Here is a 23,463-nt window from a genome sequence, read left to right as displayed (position 1 = left end):
TCCAAATGCAGATTTACAGTCAATCCAGAGGCAGTCTCTAACGATCTTCTTTGGCTCCACTTCTCGAGATAGATTTTAGCTGTTCTTCCTGTCGCAATACACCAAGTTATAATGTTACAACAGGATACTCCCTATTCTTTAAGAAGTGGCACTCAAATTTCTTCAACCTCTAAATGCTGAGCAACCCACAGAATTCTATTCTGCAGCCCAACCTTAACTGCTCTTGACAACATAATCTTTCTGCTTTTCTTCTTGGGATCAGTCGCATGCAAAAACCCCTCGAGTCAACTGTAGCATCTAGCAGTATCATTAAACAAAAAACACGGACAACAGATACTTCATGTGTTTCAAGGGAAATAACTGGCAGTGGAATAACCTCGATCCTAACAAGCACAGACTGATTTTGGTCTGCGGCTTCACGATGCTTTCTATTTCCTCTCCAGGCTCTTAGTTTGATTGGATTAACTTTAGCTACGGGCCCTCCAGCAACAGTCCCAGTTGAATTTTCACATTAAAAAAATGTGGGATGGGGCTTTTAGAGCTGCAATTCAGCTGGGATTGCAGGGTTTAATACCTTCAGTGCTACCAGGTCAGACTAAACATCATGCAGCCATCAAGTAAAGACTCTTGTGCTCAAGGATACTGTGATGCCCCTACAGCAACAATTTCGTCTTTAAACTATTTCAGCATGCAAGCAGCTGCTGTCAATAAATTCTCCTAACTAACTCTCCTCCCTAAATGCTTCTGAACATCCCAGATTAGCTGAGCTCATGACATGGCTGCACATAATGCCTTTGGATTACATTTGCGCCCGTCCAAACCCTTGCACCTACCACACTACTATCACCCAGCACACACATGTCACCGCAGGATTGGTAACCTGGCACTGAATCTCCTCTGCTTTTTAAAATGTCACAAATTATAAAAAGGTGAGTAGTGGGGGGAGAAAACTACTGTCTCCTTCAGCCAAAAATACCATTTCACTGGGAGCAGGATCACACTCAGCAATGCCCTTTTCCCCAGAGCAAGCAGGCAGTTTGTTTTAAGAACCGCCACGTTACAGACCAAACCCTCAAGGAAATCACCACATATTTTTTAATCTTTGACTCTTCAGCTCCATTTATGGTAGACTTTTTATTGGCTTGCAACTTGCCATGCAAGTTAATCAAAACGCTGTGGGATACTGGTGGAGAGATGGTTACAGGAACAGACCAATTTTACCACCACAGACTGCAGATGTGCACACCTTCAGCCAAGCATCTTTGCTTCCTGACTTTTCTCTGCACCACCTCCCAACCCCAAAATTTTCTTCTTCTATTCTCTTCTTGCATCTTATTTAACCTACAGGAGTTTTGCTACAGACTTCAGGAAGAACACAATTTCACTTCTGCATTGCAAATTTTTACCGCGTACCTGTACGACAGTCACTGCCTGAAGCCTGCAAGCAATTCCCCTGTCCCAGCAGCGAATGGAGGTGTCGGCGGCTGTACCCACATAACCAGTATTCCTGCTGAAACCCAGGCAGGCACTGGCCCAGAGCTGCTGCAGACAAAGTCCTCCTAGCTCCCAGTCAGCAGGGCAGATGAGTTAATTAGACCTCGATACTCACACCGAATACTTTGAGTAGCCCCATGTAAATCACTAAAGATGCATTCAATATCCTCGGAAGACGGGGACATTTTCACAGAAGCTACACAGTGTAAATCCTCAGAATCCCAAGATTTACCTACTACTTCTTATAGAATTCCATTTATGAAAAAACAGCTATTAACATGAAACAATCAGGATAAAGGCAGTTCTCTTATTTAGTTGTTTTCCTGAAAAAAAGGGGCCACAATTCCCTCCGTCTCCCCCAGCGCTTCATGTAAAAGAGAATGATTTGCGATAGATGTGTGGTCTTTGATCACTACTCTGAGACTGAATCTAATGGACCGTAACCTACCAACCTCTCCTGCGTCAATAAATAATGTATGAATATGTATTCATACAAACACACACGTATAATGTATTAGGACAGCAAGTCAGAACCAGCAGGAAAATATTCTCTTCTTTTTAAAAATAGGTTAAATCGTCACCACTTTATGCATCTGCTCCTGTTGCTAAAAGAACTCAGTTTTGTAGTTTACCTGCTTTTTCCAATGCAACTTCTGCTCTGCAGAAGTAGGAGTTGATTTTTCTATTTTAAATAAACTGCTGTGAAACATCAACAAGCCCAATGCCTCCTCTCCCCCACAAAGGCAGGCAGCATTGCTACCACAAGCTTAATAGCAAGGAAGATTTCAAAGTAAGAAGGAACAAACAGGAAGGATGCAATCAAGTTAGCTATTCTGGGGAGAAGCAAAGCAAACTTCAAGAAGCTTTATGAACAGTCCAAAATTTAAGTAAGTTTAATATAATTGAGAATTCCTTCATTATAAAGTATCTCCAAAACAATCTGCATATGCAAAAATTCTATTTGCAAGCAAGAAAACCCAAGCCAACCCAAACCCCTTTCACAATCATTCTGAAGATTAAACCAATTCCAAGGACTCTCCTGTGCTTAACTCCAGATCAGCATCCTCAACCTTCCAAGGGTGACTTGTAGCCAATGAGGTGTCTATGACTAAACTGATGGGGTTTTTTTTCTTCCAAAACCACACATTTTCAAATGACAGAAAGTGCTGTCTTAAGATACTGGGGCAAAAACTTAAAACCCAGGCAGAGGATATTCTCCACAGTAAAGACACAAGTTACAGATACTTAAACTGAACAGAAAATACTGACACAGGAAGGTTCCCAAGCAACCCAGTTATACAACGAGCACTGACCCTCTCTCTCATCTCCACACTGTCTATTCTAAACCATGAAACATGCAACTCATTAACAGAGGAAGCAGGGAAGAAGAAGAGATGAGTCAATTAAATATTACCTCCTAATCTGAAATATTTTTCTTTAGATTTCCTAGAAAACCTTTTATTGTTAAAGCAAGAAAGAACTCATTTTGCAGCATCAGTTCCTGAAGTGCTCATCTAAATACAAATTGCACTATTTTCACATTATTTTAAATATCTGGTTTTGCTGCACAGATTTCAGAAAAAAGATAGTATTTCCAGTTTTAAACTGGCAGTAGAACATTTTAATATCTTAGTTCAACCCTCTGATGATAGTGGTTTATGTTAACTCCTGCTGATTCACAGCAAGCAATGAGCACTCTTCACTACATCCCAGAACAGCAAAAATTAGAGATGCTCAGGTCACTAGAAGATACTCTAGCTTCACCAGAAGATACTAGAATAGCTTTGCCTCTTTGGAGGAAGAGCTTTTACCAAAATGAAAATATCTTTACCAAAAATACAAGAAAATATAAACTACTTAACATCAGCTAAATATATTCAGAATGAAGCCTCCAGCACTCAATAAACTAAAGGAAATCTCCACTTGATGAAAATTCACTCAACAAGTTGCCTTTTAGACTTTATGAAAGTCCTCATAGTTCAGACACTCAGCTCAGTTCCACAAATAGGACAGCACGAGCTGACCTCAAATCTTACTCTCCACTGAACACAGAGAGGAAAACTTCAATACTTGAAAAGACAGACCACAGTGAAAGTCAGCGCGCGCAGCACCAGTTTATCCTGGTTCCCTGCTCGCCAACTTGCAAGATGATGAACACAAGAAATGCAGAGTTGAAAGAGGAAGGAGAACAACCATGGAGGGAGGAGAGCTTTATCAATCTATTTATATACAAACATAACGATTGCTTTATAGACAAGTTATGTCTATCCTACAATGAGGTCATTAATCTAATGAAAATATATCAAGAAAAATATGTTGAGACTGACAATGATACTATACCTCATCATTAATCCTGATCATATAACCTTGCTACAGGCAAAAGAGCTATTAAGATGAAGACACTTAAATCACTCTACAGATGGAACTCATCACAGCACTGTAAAAATGGTTTATTAGCAATACAGTTCAAAGCATTATCTGAAATTTTATAACATGTTATTTAGTATGTATTTAATATTTGTTGTGGCTTTACTGTTGCATCTTAGTTAAAAGTTTGTACTATTAATGATAGGTCTGCCACTGACAAATGTAGCACTGCAAGCATAATCTACTCACAAGTGGGTTCTTTGTGGGGAGTTTGTCTTTTGAGCCACTGGCAATGGCATTGCCAAAAAAATCTGCAAGCATGCAAAGATCCAGTTAGCAATTAAGCATTAACAATAGTTTCGCTGATTATACTGTTTATGCTGAACACATTCAGCAATATGCTCTGCAGCAAGAAACTGCATATACAGACAGGATGAAGTGATTCATAGCATTTCTGTGCTAGCAGCTTTACTGAAAATTTAAATAAAAAGAATTTTCAAAGTAAACATTTTAAGCAGAAACGTAAGCATTTAGTATTCTATGCATATATAAGCATTTCTATTTTATGCCTTACAAGCATTTCTGTTCTACGCATTATAAGCATTTCTATTCTACCCATTATAAGCATTGACTAATAATGCAAAAAGAGTGGTTTTGACTTATTTCCTAACGTCACTGCTAATTTTCAGAAATGATGGTGCCTGGAAGACACCAAGTAAAGACACGAAAAGCTAAAACTACTGGTTACTTCTGCCCTTTGCATTGCGGACACCATGAGCTGCCAGGCATGACACAAAGCAGGTGGGTTCCTGATACTTCAGAAGAGAAGACATCGATGCAGTCTTCCCACTACGTCGTACAGCCAGAGGCAGACAGGGCTGTGAGCTGCCGTGCCATCACTCCGCCACAGAAAGACACATGGATTGATATAAAATTTGTTAACTGCAACCATCAAGATGTGTAAGTAGACTACCTCCATTAACGTAAGTTACTGCAGACCAACGAGTTTGATCCAAAAGCATTTCCATTTTAGCTGGAGCTAGCACTGCGTTACAGGAAACGCACTTGTAAGGCTTAATGTTGTTAGATGGATGTGAAGACAAAGTATTTGCTTGTGAGCAAGATGTACAAAATGCCATTAGCGAAACTGCCAGAGAGAATGCTAATGCCATATTCATCTCAAAGAAATTGTCGGTGGCTGTACCTTCCTATTCAAGTGGTTGCTAGCTCTTGAGAGTCACTTGCAGAAGACAGGGAAAACCCAATTACAGAAAATAGCAATATCTTTGTCAAAAAACAGCAAGCAATTAAATCTCCCCTACACATGGAAACATGTATTAAAGCTAATTATTGTACATCGGTCAATGTAATTGCAACTCAAATGCAACATGGTCCACGTAATTAGTTGGCACTAATGGAATCCTCATAATGCATCAGATCACTCAGAGTCGAGAATATTTCCTCACAGTACCAGGAAGTCATGCTACTCCTCTTGTTGAATTTAAGGAGCACTTTGCCAAAGAGAAGATGGATGGATATCCGACACCACTCCCCTCCCTTCCCCGATATCAGTATCTGGGGTTATGGAGGTCCTCACACCTAAAGGAATGTGCCCAGTTGATGGAAGGTCCCCCACACTCCAGCTGCAGCCTGTGAATGCCCCAGCCCAGAACAAGCTGTTTGGGCTCACCATTGAGCTGCCCGGGACCCGCTGCTAGAGGCTGCAGCAAGAGCTACTCTCAACAAGTTGGATTTGGGCAGATCAGGTTATCAGCTTTGATAGCCTCGTTAACAGAATCATAGAACGGTTTGGGTTGGGAGGGACCTTAAAGATCATGTGGTTCCAACCCCCCTGCCATGGGCAGGGACACCTTCCACTAGGCCAGGTTGCTCAAAGCCCCATCCAACCTGGCCTTGAACACTTCCAGGGATGGGGCAGCCACAACCTCTCTAGGAAACCTGTTCCAGTGCCCCACCAGCCTCAGAGTAAAGAACTTCTTCCTCACATCTCATCTAGATCGACCCTCTTTCAGTTTAAAACCATTACCCCTCGTCCTATCACTACAGGCCCTTGTATAAAGTCCTTCTTGGGCTTTCTTGTAGGTGCCCTTTGGGTACTGGAAGGCTGCTATAAGGTCTCCCCGGAGTCTTCTCCTCTCCAGGCTGAACGAGCCCAACTCTTTCAGCCTGCCTTCACAGGAGAGGTGCTCCAGCCCTCTGATCATCTTCGTGGCCCTCCTCTGGACTCACTCCAACAGGTCCACATCCCCATGTCCTTCTTACACATGACCAAAAAAATATTGTTTTCCCTTTTGCTATTCTTGTTAGCTCAGCTTCCTTTTGTTCCATTAGATATAACCCGTGCCATCAAGAAACTGCTTACACAACTCCAAGATACTCTCAGAGAGGGCATGGCAACATTGCCCAGCCTTCAGCTGGCTACTGGGCCAGTTTCACGTCGATTTATACCGCATGGCGATGCTCAGAGACCCTCTGCCAAAGAGGGAACAGCAGGAAGATAAAGGAAGATTTGCAGCTGCAGCAAGTGCGGGAGCTCCTCCCGTCAGGACACCCAGAGCATTATTCACTCCTCAGGCAATGAGAACTCAGTGGCAGAATTTAACACCTGCACCTGGTACCTACTAAAGCACAAGATAAACCACATGCTTATGAAAGACCACACTTTACAAAGCCCAAAATGTTGGGCAGAAAACAAACACTATTTTGTTTCAAGTTTCACAGAATTAGTAATTAGTGTGAGTTAATAATTAAGTGATTTTACCCCTTCTGCCAGGTGTATTTCTCCAAGAAGAAAAAAAATAGTTTCACCTTCTGTGAAGGACATGGTTGAAAGATCAGTTTTTGACTGCAATGGCAGATCTTTTTCCAATGACAGAGGACTAATACTAGGCTGGGTGCAGCACGTACCTGTGCCCAACTGGGTAAATAAAGGCCAGCATGCAGCTGGTACCATCTCGTGACCATCAGATGTCTACTACCCTACAAGCCAAGTCTGCAAGCAAACAGCACAAGAGAGATTTTATAGGAGAAATGCTGAATTTACTAGCAAAAATTCTTTGTGGGGCAAGTTTTTCCCACAACAAATGGCCACCACTCTCCTTTGTAAAGGCTGACTATTTGCAGGCTCCAACAGCTGTGAGTCAGTTAAACATTTTGTCTGGGTTTGTTTTAGTTGCGGATACCTGCCCAGTTCCTCAGTGGTTTTGAGCTTGTAATCCAACATCATCATTTATCCATCAGTAATACACTCTGGCCTAATAAATGAGTAGTTTAATGCACATTTAGTGACTTATTTCAAGCAGGTACAAATTAACCAAACCACCTTTTTGCCATCTGCTTGGAGAAATGAATTCCCACATTAGGGTAATAAAATATGGTGATGTGACATTTCCACAGTAGCTACAGAAAGGCACGCTTGAGCACAGCCCGCGAAACACAGCCCATCTCACATCCGCAGGGAAGTGACACAAAATACACCGAGCTTGTGGAAATTTCCAAACAGAAGCTGGTTCTTTCAGGGAAAAAAAACCAACAACCAAAACCCCACCCTGCTGGGGAAGTGGCTCTGGATGTGCCAATCTAGACTCCACCACGATCATAAAATACGGAGGAGGAAGGAAAGGCTTACGCATCTGTTTCCAGCAAGGGAACTAGGTCACTCGAGAAGCAATTAACAGGCTCGCTGCAAAGATCGCCTTCCACCCAGCCATGGTGCATCAGATCCCTGAAGCGCCTGATGAACTGCGAGGTGCCGCACAGAACCACCCGCGCCAGGACGGGCACAGGACTGAAACACCCCCTTCTTTGAACAGAGTTCAGAACAGCCTTCTGAAATGAGTTTTTCTGATGCTGCTAGTTAAAAGTTAGCCAAAGTCTTAATTAACACAAAGCAGAAATATAAAACAAAAAGTTTAAAGCTCCTCTGCAGTCTAACAGCCACCTGCGTTTTACCAGGGGACTGATGGAGCTGATCTTAAACTTTAGCAGGTGTGCTATAGATGCACAGACCCAGTTACTTAAATATATGATAGATCAAACAACCTAGAAAGACTTCATCCTAATTATTACAGCTGAACAGTTACCGCTGAAGCACAAGTAGAATAAGAAACCATCACAGAATTATTACAGAAAAAGCTAATTTAACAACGAGCTCTGGAAACATTAATTGAGGCCATCAACAAGGATGAGAAGACTTCACAGAAGGGCAGCCTACCTCCAAAAATAAGCTAGAATGACCTTGCTGCTTTGGAAAGGCAATATTGACCTGGAGATGTTACATGAAAGACAGACTGATGTAGAAGTCGAAGACACAACCTGATAACCATGGCTGTATTTACCACGAGGGTGCAGCCAGCGAGTTGCCCCTGCCTGTAGCAACCTGGCGCCTCTAGTAGCACGTGAGACAAAGGAATACACAGGCAAAACATTCTGCTTTCACCAATATTGTAAAAATTTCTTTAAGAAGTTGTACCCCACACCCCCCATTGCCAGGAACAGAGTATTCTCCTGAAGTTTCTGTTCAACAGCTGTTCAATATTCAAGCATAAAAATAAAATTAATACTAACTTATTTTCTTCCGGATGCTACAAGGCTCCCTTTTTCATCTAGAAATTCAATGCATTCACTCTTTATTCTCTTTCAAGCCCACTGACAGCCTATAAATTTTTACTTTATATTGCAGGGCATCCAGAGGCTCCAGCCAGGGTCAAGGCAACACGCTAGAATGGAGACACTGGCTCCAAAAAGCTTCTCAGTCCTGGTCTATCAAAGTACCTTTCTAGCAGATGCTAAAATGCTCCCTGTCTGTATAAACTAAACTGTTCAGTCTATGTCAATAGCTTCTCTGCTGCTGTTCCCCATGGCAGATTAATTATCAGTCTACCCAGATCTTCTCCTTCACCATATTAACTGATGCAATGTCATTTAAAACATATTAAATACAGCAACATACCAAACTTGAAAACTTGCATAATTCATGAAGGGGGAGGGGAAAAAAAAAAAAAAAGCCTACACGCAGCTACAAAATTTTGCAAACATCATTCTTTCATCTACTACCCTCCCCTGTATTTTTTTTAAACCAATACTGAACTTGGGCGCAATTAATATCCAATATAGTTCTAACAGCAGCAAAATGATTTTTAGCATCTCCTTCAAACCACTGTTTCATACCATCCATCACTTACAGGAAAATACGATCAAGACAGGAGGCTATGAATAACTCCGCTTTTTCTCCAGGATTCAATCTAGACTGCTTCTAAATATGTATAATGCCTAGACTACATTAACACATTAAAGCTTTGTAGATTGCCATCAGTGCTTCTGCAGCTTAATTTCATCTGTCCCTCACAATTCAGATCTTCAACTACTTTCATCCTAAAGAAAAAAAAAAATATCACTCCACTTTAAAAACTCATGATGCTCACATAAGCAGATTGCTAAGCATGTTTAAGAGGATATATATTTAAAATCTGGCAGCAAAACTTTATTCCCCTACTAAACAGGAGTATTCTCTCAGATTCTATTGCCTTGATGTTAATAAAAAGCATATTCTACGATCAGTTAAGCTTGAAAAAGTCTGGGAAGGATGATGAGTTTGACAAGTCAAACAATTCAGGAGTAGACTTGCAGAATATAGCAAGTGATAGAAGAGTGAACACTTTAAGCAACTGATAAAAAAAAAATCCACCACAAGGGATTCAATGTGCTTGTTTTTCACTCCAGCTGCACAAAGGATAGAAAAGCACAGTGCAGTAACACAAAATGGATGCTTTTTTGCAACCACCACCTTAATTTCCAAACAAGTTTCTCTGTCCAGTTAAAAATTCATTTCCTACTTCTAACTGAAGATTTTAATTGCTAACACAGATGCTCTTTTCTGCTCATTCAATATGAGAGAATTTAAAACATTCTGTGCCCGAGACAGTCCTGCTGCACAAAGTAATTGGAAATGACAGATCACATACACCAGTGCAGGCTTGACGTTTGCACATTGAGTTCTGAAATAAACCTCAGCAGATTCACAGGAGTACTCACTCCAAGCTGAATGAATTCAGCAGCAGAAGCCTGAAAAATAAAAAACTTACCAATTTCAGATTAAGCACACAAGAGCAGCGTGTGTTAATTACTGGGCAGAAGTTTCACGTTTTCTTTAATCGTTTTGAAATGCTTTGAATCACTTGTCTGGTATAGCAGCTCTGAAAGAGCTTTTATCTTCCAGCTGTAGCACGAGAGGCACGCTGAAAACCCCAGACAAGGTTTTCTACCTTCCAGTTTTGGCATCTCTCCTTTTGATTTAGGTTTCCTAAAGTTGTGCACAGTGAGATATACCGTAACTAGCAGAGAAGCGATTTAAGTAAAAAAATAATCACTAAATTTAACAAGAGGAGAAACTTCACTTGGAAATTAGAGTCATGGAAAGCCGAGCTTCAGTTTAATACGTGTATTTTGTATAGTATCCCAAAGCCCCTATGCAAGTACAACAGGTTAGAAATCCTGCCTCTTCTGTGCTACTGAGCTCATGCTTACAGCATGGATAATTATATACAACTTACAAAAGAAGGTAATTAACACACTTCTCACATAAAAACAAACAGCTAGGCTAATAGCTTGCAGACCTGTTCTCACACACCACCTTACCGGGAATAATTCACCATTGATACTTACAAGCGCTCACACTGGAGTAATTTATGGATACCATGGTAACATAACTACAGCTCACCAAGTCTCACCTTTCATGAAATTCATGCAACTACTACCTCTCCAAAGTGAGATTTTTTCACCACCTCCACCCTATTTCCACTCCCCGCATCCTTCAGAAGTTACCAAGCTTACTTACCATCCAAACAGGGAAAATAAAAACCTCTGAAAATTAGGTTTGAGGCATGACAGCCCTTCAGCTGTACAACAAAAACAACCAGCTCATCTCCGCCCGAGCACCACAAGCAAGCTGGTCGAGTCCCCACGCTAAGCAGCCTGCTTCCCTTCCTCTGCGCAGGCTGAACCTGGTTATTGCCAGGACACCTCCTGTAAACACACAGCCATATGCCTTCTGCAGCTGCAAGTTATTAAATTGGATGAATGTTAACCATTTAGGCATCGACAGCAGGCTACACATTTTAAACACCTTACAGAAACTCCAGCCCAATACAGACATTTATTAAGCAGGGAGCAGGGAGAATCTGCTCCTTTCTTACCTTAAGCAAAGGGAGGTCTCTGAATTCTAATGCATCTCAGATTTTTCAACTTCAAAAATATATCAGTTGGTGATTTAACACGATTTCCCTCTCCGACTTCCTACAGGGGAGATGTGGAGAGAGAAAAAAAAAAAGGAAAAATTTAAGTACTTAAGGATCTGCAACAGCCATCAGAGTTGAATTTTTTCCCCTCTATCTGTAAAAATCCTCTTATTCAGTCCTGTCTGCTCTTAAGACAGCACTGCTGATGAATTTCAAGGCTCAGCTCTTGACATGCAGAATCACTGAAGGATCAAGAGCATAAATGTCACTTCCTCTAGGCAGCACATCAACTGCAAAGGAGCCTAATCTGCTCTCCCCACCACAATCCTACCCAACTGAAGAGTAAATCCTGACATCTGCCTCATGCAGAGCTTTCATTAAATGTTTCTGAAGAATTCCAATTTAAAGCCCCTATCTAAAGGATCCCAGTTTTAGCTAAACCATTATGTAGTTTGACTTGAGAAACTGCACAAGTAGAAGAATATAAACTGAAAAGCTAATAAAACAGAAGTCAAAGACTAACCTTGAAACAAATTACAGCTGGCTACATCTGAGCAGTAACAGAGGCTCTGGAATTATTAAATGAGCTTCAGAAGAGATTTAACTAACCAAATTCCACTGCAATGCTTTATTTATGGTATGTGTGCCGGTCCCAAAAATATCTGCTAAGGTTTTTCCATCTCCTTTATTGCTTCTGCATATTTCCTCATCAAATCCAACAGGCACAAACCCTATGGAGGCTGGAAGATATTTTTTTTTTTTTGACAGTATTTCATAATGCAGTGGCCTAAAGTTCCTTGAAATAGAAATTAGATGTCATGAACACAACATCTTAAATACATGGTATATGTGGATTAAACAGAAATCAGGACACTAGCATCAACTTGAAACACCATATAATTAACTCCTAAAATGGCATTTTAATAGTCTCTGCCCTTCCTCAACTGGGCAATAGCGTGTATAATTACTCTCTTATTAGCTCTCTGCATCCTTCCCTTGCATTCCCAATTTAAAATTAAACAAAAACTCTTTTGTTGGAGTTTGCCTTGAAGAAGTCTTGTTTTAAAAGGATTACCCGCCGCTGAAAGCAAACTGGATTCTATAAAAGGAGGCTTATTCGTGCACTTGAACTCTATTTCTTTAGGTATCTAAGACACACCTGGATCTTTTAAAAATCTATTTGAATTTTCTTACTGGATTAGCTCCATAAAGTAAATTTTATCACCCATTAAAATTTATGCCAATGCAACTTGAGCCTGCACAGTATTTCTTCCTATAATCCTCTTGCTGGAGGCTCAATTTAATAAACAAAGGCAGCTCTAATAATTCAAATCTTACTTTCAACGATGTGATGTGCCTGTCAGAAGCTTTCTACAACATAGTCAGTACATTTCTTCAGTCTCTCTCCAAGACTTTGCATACATTTAAGCCTGCGTCTTGCCTTTTGAATGCTGATAACTACTGTGTTTCTTTTCTCTCCTTTAAAGGATTAAACGCAACCACGCAGACATTTTTATTAGTGCATCATGCACCATTAAATTGTCAGCTTGTCTTCCATGATTCTCTTTTAAAAGAAAAAAAACAAACCAACCACAAACAAACAAAAACATGGCCTTGAAAATATCTTTACAACAAAATACTCATTTTCTTGGCACTTACTTATAAACTGAAGCAAACAAAGCCAAAATCCGGCCAACAAAGCACCACATGTATTTTCCTTACAGCCAGGTTGCAGAAGATGAGAACCACTCTACACACAACATGTATTTTTAAAGACTGCGCAGTGCGTTCACATAACATCTACCAGAAAGCCCTTCACTTGGCTGCCCCAAGAGATTTATTTTTATTATTGAAGAGTTTACCCTACTGCCTTCAAGTGGCAAGGTGAGAACTCCCCCATTTTGCACTCTGGTCATATGGGAACAACTCTCAGAGAAGAAATACAAGTTTTTAACATGAGAAAGCAGTGATATTTTCATCCAAGACAGTCCTCCATACACGAAGGATGGTGCCAACACACATGCTATGAGTCCCACACCAAGAAGGTGACGGCTTAGGATTCCCTGCAGTTACTTGTTAAGGGCGCTCTGGATTTTTAATACCTCCCTTATTTTTTGTCAATATTTCTATCTGGGAGTGAATCGACTCTTTTTCACACACTGCAGCTTCCTTCTCTCAAACTTTAACCTACCACCAAAAGTGCCCAAAATTTCCTTCAACAGGGCTGTGCCTTGGCACAATTTTCAACCAGCCCTGCAACCTTAACTTGAGAAAAAAAACAGCCAGCACTGCAGAAATTCAGTTCCTGCCCAAATTGAATCCATCTAGAGGAGTCTGCCCAGACAAATCTTTTACCTTGTGTCTCACTACCAAGTTTTAAAAGTAATCAACATGTTTGAGATGTTTGACTTAGAAGGCGCAAGACCCATTGACACTTTAGATTTGCACATTCCTTTTGTGTATCAGCATCAGAAGTACCCCTGCATCTCTTCATCAAGGAGAATTCCTTTCTAAAATACTGGTAAAATTCCAGAAACCATTGTAGTCCTGTTCAGCGCTGATGCAGAGATCAGTGCTGGGCAAAGGTCCCCTTGCTCCCCGCTGTCCTCAGACGGGCAGGACCAGGCTGGTTCCTTACAACAGGTCAGCAGAGAATAAACAAGGAGCATCCCCGCAACAGCTTGGACACAGTCAGGAGAGTCAATCTGGCCAAGTTATGTTTCTGTCCGCTCCTGGCTTGCAGAAAGAACAGCTGCAGAGCCTGGAAATAAACCCAGGAGATTGCCTGAAGGCTGAGCACGAAGCAGCCAAGCAGGTGCGTTACCCCCGTTTCTCTCGCAAGGCGAGAGGCAGCTCATGCAAACAGCTTGCACTGGGGGCTAGACGAGGGCATCGCTCCAACAGCAAAGAAATCCCCGCGGGTACCTTCAGAAGAGGGATCAAGAACTTGACGCAGTCAGACATTCAGCCAGCTCCACAAGGATTGCGGTAGGTAGAGGGTGAGAGGACAGAAACCGAGCAGGAGAAGGCACAAGTGACACTTAATGCAGCCCCGAGGGATGGAGAGCAGCTATTTTCTGTTCAGAGGAGCCCAAAGCCACGCTGGAAGCAGAAGCCCAACGTGGTAGCTTCCTCAGGAGGCACCTCAGCAGGAAATCAGTTGACTTGCAGGTTGAAGGTAAAATTGACATAGACAGAGTTGCACATTTATCAAGAGCTTTTACGAATACATGCATAAAATGAAAGATTTCTAACTATCAGTAGAGACAAGTTTTTGCTCTCTGGTCCAAGCCATCTGCTTCATTTTAAGCCTTGTTCCACTTAGCTTCACTCCTCCAAACTCAGCTTCAGCGCTGAAACAAAGCTTTGGATTCCTTTTGTTATATTTCTGAAATACAGTGATTCTTGCAAGGTTTGGTAAGTCATTAATGCATGTACTGGGCGATTAGAAGCCTTTGCTTGCAACCTGCAATTTCAGCACAACCACAGCAGTGTTATCAGATAATGTGTTAATAACCTGCTGTGTTTAAATACGGTGTTAGAGTGACAGGCATGTGCCGGTTTCAAAATGACAAAACAAATAGCCAAGCATGCAAATTTTACACAATCAATTCCAAACTCCCGACTGAAGATGTAATCCTGTTTCTAGATGTAGGCTAACGCTTTATAGAACACTTTGGGAATGCAATACCCTAAACCACAATTAAAACAGAAAGGATTTGCCATGCTTTTTTGAAGTTAATTTTTTTTTTACTATTAAATTAATTTTTTTTTTATTTAAAAAAAGAAAAAAAAAAAAAAGGACTACTTGTAACTGCCCACAGCTTGCCTTAAGAGGTACAACCTTTCCAGTAGCAGGGTAAGGTTGGACAACAGCGTAACTCCAGCTTTTGTACAAGGTTTTAAGATACTCCCTGGAGGGGGCATCACATAAAAGAACTCTTCCATCTTTGATAACAAAAGTTTCGGCTGTAGGCAAATCTAACAGAGGCGCCAGGCTAACAGAAGCTATAGAGGAGACAAGTACTCAGCCTCACCAGGAACGACTTGCAATAGGAGAAGCAAGAGGATCTTGTCCTAAGGCTATCAGAATACATCCCAAAGAGATGGTCCAAAACCAGTTTAACTCATTTTGTTGATATTACTCTCATGAATGCACAAAAATCACATTTTCTTTTCATGCCCAGATAGGAGGAGGATTTTATCTCATTTCTATTAAACAGAACAGTAAGACCTCCTATTTTACTTCGGTGATCTATAAAACAGAATTTGTTGTTTCTAAAGCCCAAGATTGTTAAGAGAAAAAATTCTCTACTCCACTTCCAGCTGTTGCACATTTCTGACACTGAGCCACATCCACAGGCACAGGCAGGACACACAATTCCTCCTCCAAGCTGCATTTTAACATTTTGCCATCTGAGTCAAGAATCTGACAGGTTCAAGTTACACAGTTCAGATCACGCATCTGACTTGGTCATAAACCCCAAGATCTGAATTTCTGCTCTCATACAATGCCCATTACCAACATGGCTCCTCTAAATGTGTCGTGCCCATCCATCGAGACAGAGACGGACGTCTTTTCCACAACCCAGTGTTTCTGTCGCCTCCCAGCTGTACGGGACGGTGGTACGGGCAGTCAAAAGAGCAACGTGGAAGCTTGCAACCTGATGTCTCAGCTAAGATGCCAAAGGCCAGCAAAGACTCACGGGTTTAAGGTAAAGTATCAGCCTGCTAGAAGAGGGCAGAGGACAAAAGGTGCAGGCACAGCAGCCTGCCTTCAGTGCACTGAACACACCGAGTTTCACGCTGACATTTGTCATTTATTAAGAGCGCTTTTCAATTTAAATAAGGTGGTTAAAGTGATAGCACCCAATTAACTGCTCAGTAGGAGGACGGCATTAATATTCATGAAACATTCAAAGCAGACGTGGGATTCTTAATTGTCTAAACCCACACACAACAAAGCTGCACTAATACTGTACCATCCCCCCCCATTTTTTTAAAAAAAATCAATATTCATTTTAGTAGCTGATTTGGATTCCATTCTGATTTTTGCCCATTTAAACACCAGCATTCAGCTCTACCCAACTCTGCTCCTGGTGAAAGGGGAACTTTTGGTCCCACAGAAAGAGGAACCAGGCTGACTCAAGCCCACGGGGTTAAACCCAGGCGCTGGCTGTCACAGCAAGTCCCTCAATTTGAGCCACAGAGGCAGTAAAACCATCCCTCCCAAGTGCTGCCATTCCAGTGTTCAATCCCAACACAGCTGATTTTCTGACTGCAATGTAGAGCAAAGCAGTTATTTAGAGTAAAAAAAAAAAAAAAAAAAAAAAAATAGTGCCCACTTAAGATTGATCTCCTTGTCCTACAAGGTGGGAGCTCTGCTGGGTTACAAAAAATTGGGATTACAAAAACTATGCTCAGACTAAACTATTCTGGAGGCAGTTCTGGGCTAAATGCGAAGGACCTGCCCGCCTCCGTTCACCAAGGCTGAGCAGGAGCTCCTGCAGCTCCCCGAGCAGGGCAAACCTCCGCCGAACAGCAGCGGCATTGTAAGCTTCGCTCTTGCAGCTGCGCTGGTTTTATCTGCGTCTCGTTTTCCACCCTCATCAGCCTCGCGAGCCTCCCTCACGCAGCCCCGGCCGGCGGAAGCGGGGTGCCAGGGGCTCTGCACAGACCGCTGCTCCCCACCTCGACAAACATTAAGCTTGCGATGCAGAATGGTGGAATAAGAATTTTTTAAAGCATGTCCCAAGAGAAATGATGGCAAATCATGTAGCCATCAGGAGATCAGGATAGCAGGAGACCGAATGGTACTCGGATACCAAGGGGAGGAAAGCGACATCAGACGTCAGGCCCATCCACAGAGCAAACCTCATCCCTGGAAGGAGAGGAGCGAGTTCCAGCAGAGGGCACTCGGACGCCAAAAGAGAACAAACCCACCGTGCGCAGGGCGTGGGGATGGCTCTGCCAACACCTCCATCGACCGGGAGAGACGAGTTTTGCCGTTAGTCCTCAAGCAGCCGCAAATGCAACGTGTTCGATCCAAGGTCTAATTCCGGGCTCTCTTCCAGCCACAGCAAAACGCTTCTGCCGCCAACTCCCGTTTCAAAGGGTCTCTGCAATCCCACGCACTGGATGCAGATGGGTTTGCTTTGACAGCAAAGACCAGAGAATAAGAAACTCCACACCAGTCCCCGAGGAGTCCTTCCACCTTGGGAAACTGTTTAAGGGGAAATGTGCGCTACTGTCAGTCACACCAGCTGTTAAAATAAGGAGAAAGCAATGTCACAAGTCAAGCCAAGCATCTTGTTAGATGTTTTTTACGCCGCAACATTTTGCAAAGAAAGCTTAAATCTTCTTGAAGAAATGGCCAACTTTATAGCAGCAAAATTTGAAATTCCCTGTCAAGCAGGCAGGGAACTTGTTAAAAATCCCATGAGCATTAAAATGCAGTGCATCACAAGTCGCGTCTCAGCAAGATAACCTCCATTTGCTCAAATGGAAACTGAATGTAAGGACTGAAACCAGTAGGACCAGTTTCAACTGTAGTTACTTTGGGAAAAAAAAGTTTTACTGGTCAATGGTCCTTCTGAAGGAAGAAGCATTTTACCACAGAGTATTACAGATGGTCGTTTTAAAGTAGTTGTCACAACAAGGAATAAGCCTACAGTTACAGCATACATCTCCAAGCAAATGCAATGAGCTGTGCACCTTGGATTGTGCACAGTATAAAATATGCGGGATAAGAACTGCACACTATATAGCCCATGTCAGGGAAAATGCAAATGTTTACATGCACTGTGAAATACAGGGGAAGATTGATAGTTGTTGTTTATTTTTTCATTTACATAGGTTTAAAAGCTTATAGATAAGACAGATTTTTAGAATCACACAGGTGGATTTAAAGCAAAATCAGAATGCATGATTGACAAGAGTCTGCAAAACCAAAATCCTGTGTGCTGCTCTGCCATCACAAGAACACGCACCTGGCAAGCACTATATCCCTGGCAAATGCCAATAAAGTAAACCTGGCTGTTCCAGGGCTTGAATGTCTAGGTTTGCCAGGCACCGAGTAGATCAACTTTTGACCTCCTGATACGGTGTCCTTTTTATGAACACACATGTCAGAGATGAAGCAATTTAGTAAGTGTCAGAGAAACACAGCATCACCTTAAGTCTTCTGAACATGAAAAACAGCCATCAAAACGTGGCTGTTCTGTGAATGATCTGTAAGCTTTCATTTTCCCAAGCCACCAATACCATCAAATGTAAAAAAAAAAAAAGTATTTAGGTAAGAAACTTGAGAATTGTATCTTTAAAAAGGTGAGAACCTGATAAATCGCACTCCTGCAAGAAAGCCAATTTTTGCAAATAGCTAAAAAAAATGTCACAATTATGCATTACTATACAGCCTGTAGTGTTGTGGCAGCCCATTTGCATATCTATTACTCTATAAATTTTACAGTCCACAAATACCAAGAATACTTTACTGTTACTGAATGCTGATGCCAAGACTCGCCTTTCTAAGAAAACTCAGAACTGTGCAAAATCCTTTGCCTAAAGCATAACATTCACTGCTGGTGTTTACTGTAATTCTCAGCTCTGTGACCCACCCAGCTTAAAGTTTAAGAACAAATTCACCTTCTGTATACATAATACTTCTGTAAGATATAAGGCACCAAATACTTACTTCTAGATGTAGTTCAAAGATCAAATAGGAGTTTAAGGACTAGATATATGTGTATTGTGACCGACTTTCTCCACGTTATACCAACAGGGATACATAACCTCCTGCCCAGAGCAGTAATAAACTACGCCTTCAGTGATAAAAAAGCCCTCTATTGAAACCTCTAGTGGAAATAAGACCTGTGACTATTGAGGAAAGCATCTGGCAGACATTAAATCCAAAAGCACACCTTTTCTCGCATCTGTCCATTCTCACCTCTCAGCAAGGTGCTGATCCTAGCCCTACCAATGAGCGTTCAAGGGTTTTGATACTGCATGTCAAAAATGTTTGTGTGCATGCACAGCTTATTTTGATATAAGGCCATTTCCCTACCAGAGGTATGCAAATATACGCCTTTCAACTACAGAGGGTTAAACACTAGGGCATGACTGTACCTCCCCTCTTTTATCCAGTGTGATGTTATTTTGTATATTATGCAAAGGAGTCCAAGTGTAGCATTAAGTTTTCCATAATTCTTCACTTTTTGTGATAACGTAACAGAAACAGTTCTTTTAAAAGTCTAATTCCCAGCAGGCTTAATATGAACATTCTCCGAGAGTGCTGTTCATGCTTAAAAACAGGCATTAAAACAGCTAAAACATTTGATGTTTGGAAACAAAGTTACCCATCTGCCAAGGGTTTTGGAAGCATTACATACCAGGAAAGATTTTCTGTTCTAAAGCCATTTCATGTTAAAGAAAAATCTCTAGACATGCAAAGCTTGAAGCTTAAAAATAATCCTTTCCACTTACTTCTAGCTCTCCCTTGCAAAAGCGTTTCTTCATTGTGAAGCACCAGTTTTCTGTTGCAAACAGCCACCCATCGCATAAGATTGAGTATTTAGATCTACCTTGCCTCTACAAAATAATGGCATTTATAAATTAATCATAGCACTTAAAAATAACTGACCTACTTTGCTTGGCCACCTAGGATTCACTGTGTGCAAGCATCCAAGCTATGAATTACCACCGTGCCAATGGAAGTGTGAAGGTACTGCACATCAAGCTGAGATTCCACGGCAAGTTGCTGCACAACCTGCGCTGTGTGCGTGCTCAGCTGCCTTCAAAACGCTGCTGCGGGGGCTCGCCAAGCCTCCCAGCGTGAAGGTCCAGGTACCTCCATCAGGTTTCCTCAAACAGAAGTGCTACAGTCCGGCTGACCCTGAGATCAGTGGCATGCTCTCATGCACCGGAGGTACTTGAAGCTTCAGCTACAGAGCATATTTGCAGAAAGCTCTCTGTCTGCTGGGGGAGGCACTGAAAATAGCTTAAAAGAAGATAAACACCACATCCCTTGGTTGCAATGCACCCAAGAAGCTAGGGACAGCCTTCCAAGCAAAGCAGCTGGAAGACAAGCCCAAGAGCAAGTTGCAGCGAGCACCCTTGCCAGGGGCAAAGACAGTGTGTTGGGGGTGAGAAATAGCCCGATGCTTGCGAGGCCACAGGCATCAAGAAGCATTTTTGCAAACTAAAGGGCATTGGCACATCCGTAGCACCACACACCGAGTGCTGGGGGTCCTGGTTTGTCCAGGCTGTGGAAGTGACCGAAATATTAGCCTTTTCTAATCCTAAAACCCTGCTGGCTTTAAGTTACCACTAACATATGGCTGAGCAGGATGAAGCTGTTCCTCCCACCTAACCAAGAGCGAGTAGCTTTGACAGTTTAACTTCCTGGGAAATTCAGATTTTTCTGGAAGAATACTCAGTACACGAAAAATATAGCAAAACCCACTAGCATGCGGAGGAAGGTGGCTGTCATTGTACAAAGCATGCAGATCTCCAACACCTTGGCTGTGGGACTGGCATATAATGGAGATTTTATCTAAATTCACCTTCTGTACAGCAGTTCCAGTGCAAATTTATCATGTGGGCAAGGAAAAAAAACACTCAAAATCAGTTATAAAGTGAATCAGAAGTGCATAACTCTATTTAAGAATAGATTAAGAAAAAAAAAAAAATCACAACAACTCCAATTACACTCAGCATCTTCCCTGTTCTTCCACAGATGACTCATCCTTCATTTTCTTCATCTGTAGAGCAACCGTAGTGCTGTTCATGTTGTCCTTTACGTTTTTATTATCAACCAGTAGAAAACCTCACAAGCCTAGGGAAAGTTATTTCCAGCAGTTCCTGTGGCTGTGTTTCCGTGGTTAGGATAGCTGCTCACAGCCAGCAGCACCACAGCAAACCCCGGCCACGCACCCACGGGACGGCAGGCTCCCAGGTGCACGCAGGCAGCCCTGCCTGCACGTGTATTTTCCCTCTGAGTACAACCAGACTGTCCCAGAGCAGCCAGTGGATCCCACTGGCAACCACGCATCACCGAAAGGCTTGCTGCCTTTGCAGTATGAAGTATGTGATCTATTTTGGTTTCTCAGCTACATGGAGAAACACTATATCAAAAAAAAAAAAAAAAAAAACACCAAACAAAAAACAACCCACATTGAGGAAATTACTTCTCCCTTACTGCAGCAGAAGATGCTCTGATCTCATTTGTTGACATTTATCATTAGGAAGAGAGACATCTGAAAGCCCTACTAGGAAAGGAAAGCTTCTTAGGGTTTTTAAGAAAGCCTACATTAAACAGCAGGGACGGCGAGAGCCGATTAGTCCTTCAGCTTGAGATACACAGTACAGTTAACACAATTTTATTTTTTTAAAAGAACTTAACAAAATCAGCTAAGACAACATAACCAGCAGCCTTCTGTATTCAACTTTGTATTCAGGTACCTTTTTAACAGGAGAGCTTGATGAATAAATACATCTTGAAGTCATAGCTCAACTTCCCAAAAATCAAAGTCAACATTTTTAACAATATATGTATGCTAAAGAAAAAATTTTCTGCTTATCAAAAAGCAGAAGCATAAATCAAACAGGCACAGATAAAAAAAAAGTAAATAGAAAAGTATTTTCAAAGGCCCCTCCACTTCAAACCACAAGCCAGAACCCTATTTTCAGACGAGTACGTTCATTTGACAAGAGGCTTCTGCAGATGTATGACATCTCTCTCTAAAGTCTTGAGACGCTCAGCAAACACATCCAGGTCAGCTCACTAACTCTGCTTTGCTCGCTTTTGACAACTGGTTGCAAAAACAAACCATGCTCTTAAATAGTCAGCTCAATAATCAATTTAACAATTAATCCTTATATCTGCTCAAATGCTGCTTAAAACAAATCATTAGAAAGAAAATTAAGCCAGCAGCCATCCATTATTTCTTATTCAGTCAAAACAGTATCTAGCCATCTTGTATAACATCAAACTAAACAAGGCAATCCAACAGCTTTTCAGGGAAAATATGAATGAAAAATAAAGTTAAATATTGTGTGAAGGTCACCTGACTGGATAACCTTCAGGTCCATTTCAACAACTCAACTCTACCTAAAAGTGTGGCAAATACCACAAACATTCAAAAATTAAATGGATAGCAACCACCGAGGCTAGGAAACCTGCAGGTCCGAAAGCTTCAGGTACTTCATGGGAATGTATCCCACCATAAGCAACAAGAACTGCACTTGTAGGGCATGATTTTTAAAGATGATTTTCTTGCCACAGTTACCTTTGCAGCTTGGATGGCACTGAACGCCTGTAGCCGAGCTAACAGACTATTAACGAAGCAGAGTAGGAAGCAATAGAAACCATTTTTTATTTCTTCAAGTGTTTTTTTTTTGCAGGAATTAATTAATATATTTTGGTATTGTTAAAAAGATTTCTACGGGAAATTCAAATATACATTAAATATAATAACTGGTAAAATAAGGTCATTCTGTTCAGATTTAACTTCCTTTTTTCTATAAGAGAAGGAAAACAGCAAAAATACTTCTTCAGGAAAACCACACCCAGGAAGAAACAGGAAAATCCCTTCACTTTCAACATGGAAACCAAAGTTTTAAGAGGAACAAAACTGCCTTTTCAAGCACCAGACACACTTACTGAAGGTGAGGTCAACCTTTGGTACCTCCAAGATTGAGAAGCACAAATAAATATCCTGTGCTTTCACCTCCAAGGGAAGCCCCACAGCCACACCGGCTCTAGGAGCTCCTGATAAACTGCTTTTGTTTCAAAACTTTCTGGAATTTCCCACATACCTTAATACAATTAAAAAGAGGAAAAGAAACGCACTAACAGCCCCATTTCCCGTGCTAGACCAGCTCAGGGACACTCCTATCAAACTTGCCTGTTCAGAAGGCTTCTCACTGAAACACACGGCCTAAACTAAACTCACAAGTACCCTACAAGGGACACAGAAAAAGTTTTGATACTCTGGAAGACACTTTATTTTTCACGGCAAGAAGCAGGACAGAAAAAAAAAAAAAAAGAGCTTGAATGAAGCCACTTTAGAAGCTAAACCAAGCGGTAACCTTCCTAGTTCCCACTACGTACGAGAAGATCAAGTGCTCTACTACCAAGTCAAGCTCATTTTCTGCTCCCTCACTTCAGCTCTGTTCTTACCTTGCTTTTTCATGGGTCTACGTATTAGCCCTAAAACCCAGCAAACGTGGCTCACCACCACTCCCATTTGCAGAGCGTGTGCTGAACCGTGGTCCCTCCCCAGCACCTTCTCCAGGGAACATCCAGAGCAGAAACGCTGGACCCTGCTAGACATGGAAACCCTTTGCT

General features: G+C 41.7%; 1 protein-coding gene across 6 annotated transcripts in view; it reads right to left on the bottom strand.

Annotated features, from left to right (window-relative positions):
• The window catches only part of GLCE (glucuronic acid epimerase), a 55,517-nt gene that overhangs the window by 26,785 nt on the left and 5,269 nt on the right, over window positions 1-23,463 (bottom strand). For 3 of the 6 annotated variants that reach the window (XM_069798685.1, XM_069798682.1, XM_069798683.1), the window contains exon 2: window positions 11,076-11,175. The gene's annotated coding sequence lies outside the window, so the exon portion shown is untranslated. Of the gene's footprint in view, window positions 1-10,717; window positions 10,883-11,075; window positions 11,176-17,060; window positions 17,381-23,295; window positions 23,407-23,463 lie in introns of those variants that run through there. The other 3 variants (XM_069798681.1, XM_069798684.1, XM_069798686.1) reach the window with 3 other exon arrangements.

Source organism: Haliaeetus albicilla, chromosome 12, assembly GCF_947461875.1.
Source record: "Haliaeetus albicilla chromosome 12, bHalAlb1.1, whole genome shotgun sequence".
Taxonomy (NCBI): domain Eukaryota; kingdom Metazoa; phylum Chordata; class Aves; order Accipitriformes; family Accipitridae; genus Haliaeetus; species Haliaeetus albicilla.
The sequence above is the reverse complement of the archived record's forward strand: the minus strand, read 5'-3'. Positions and strand labels throughout refer to the sequence as shown.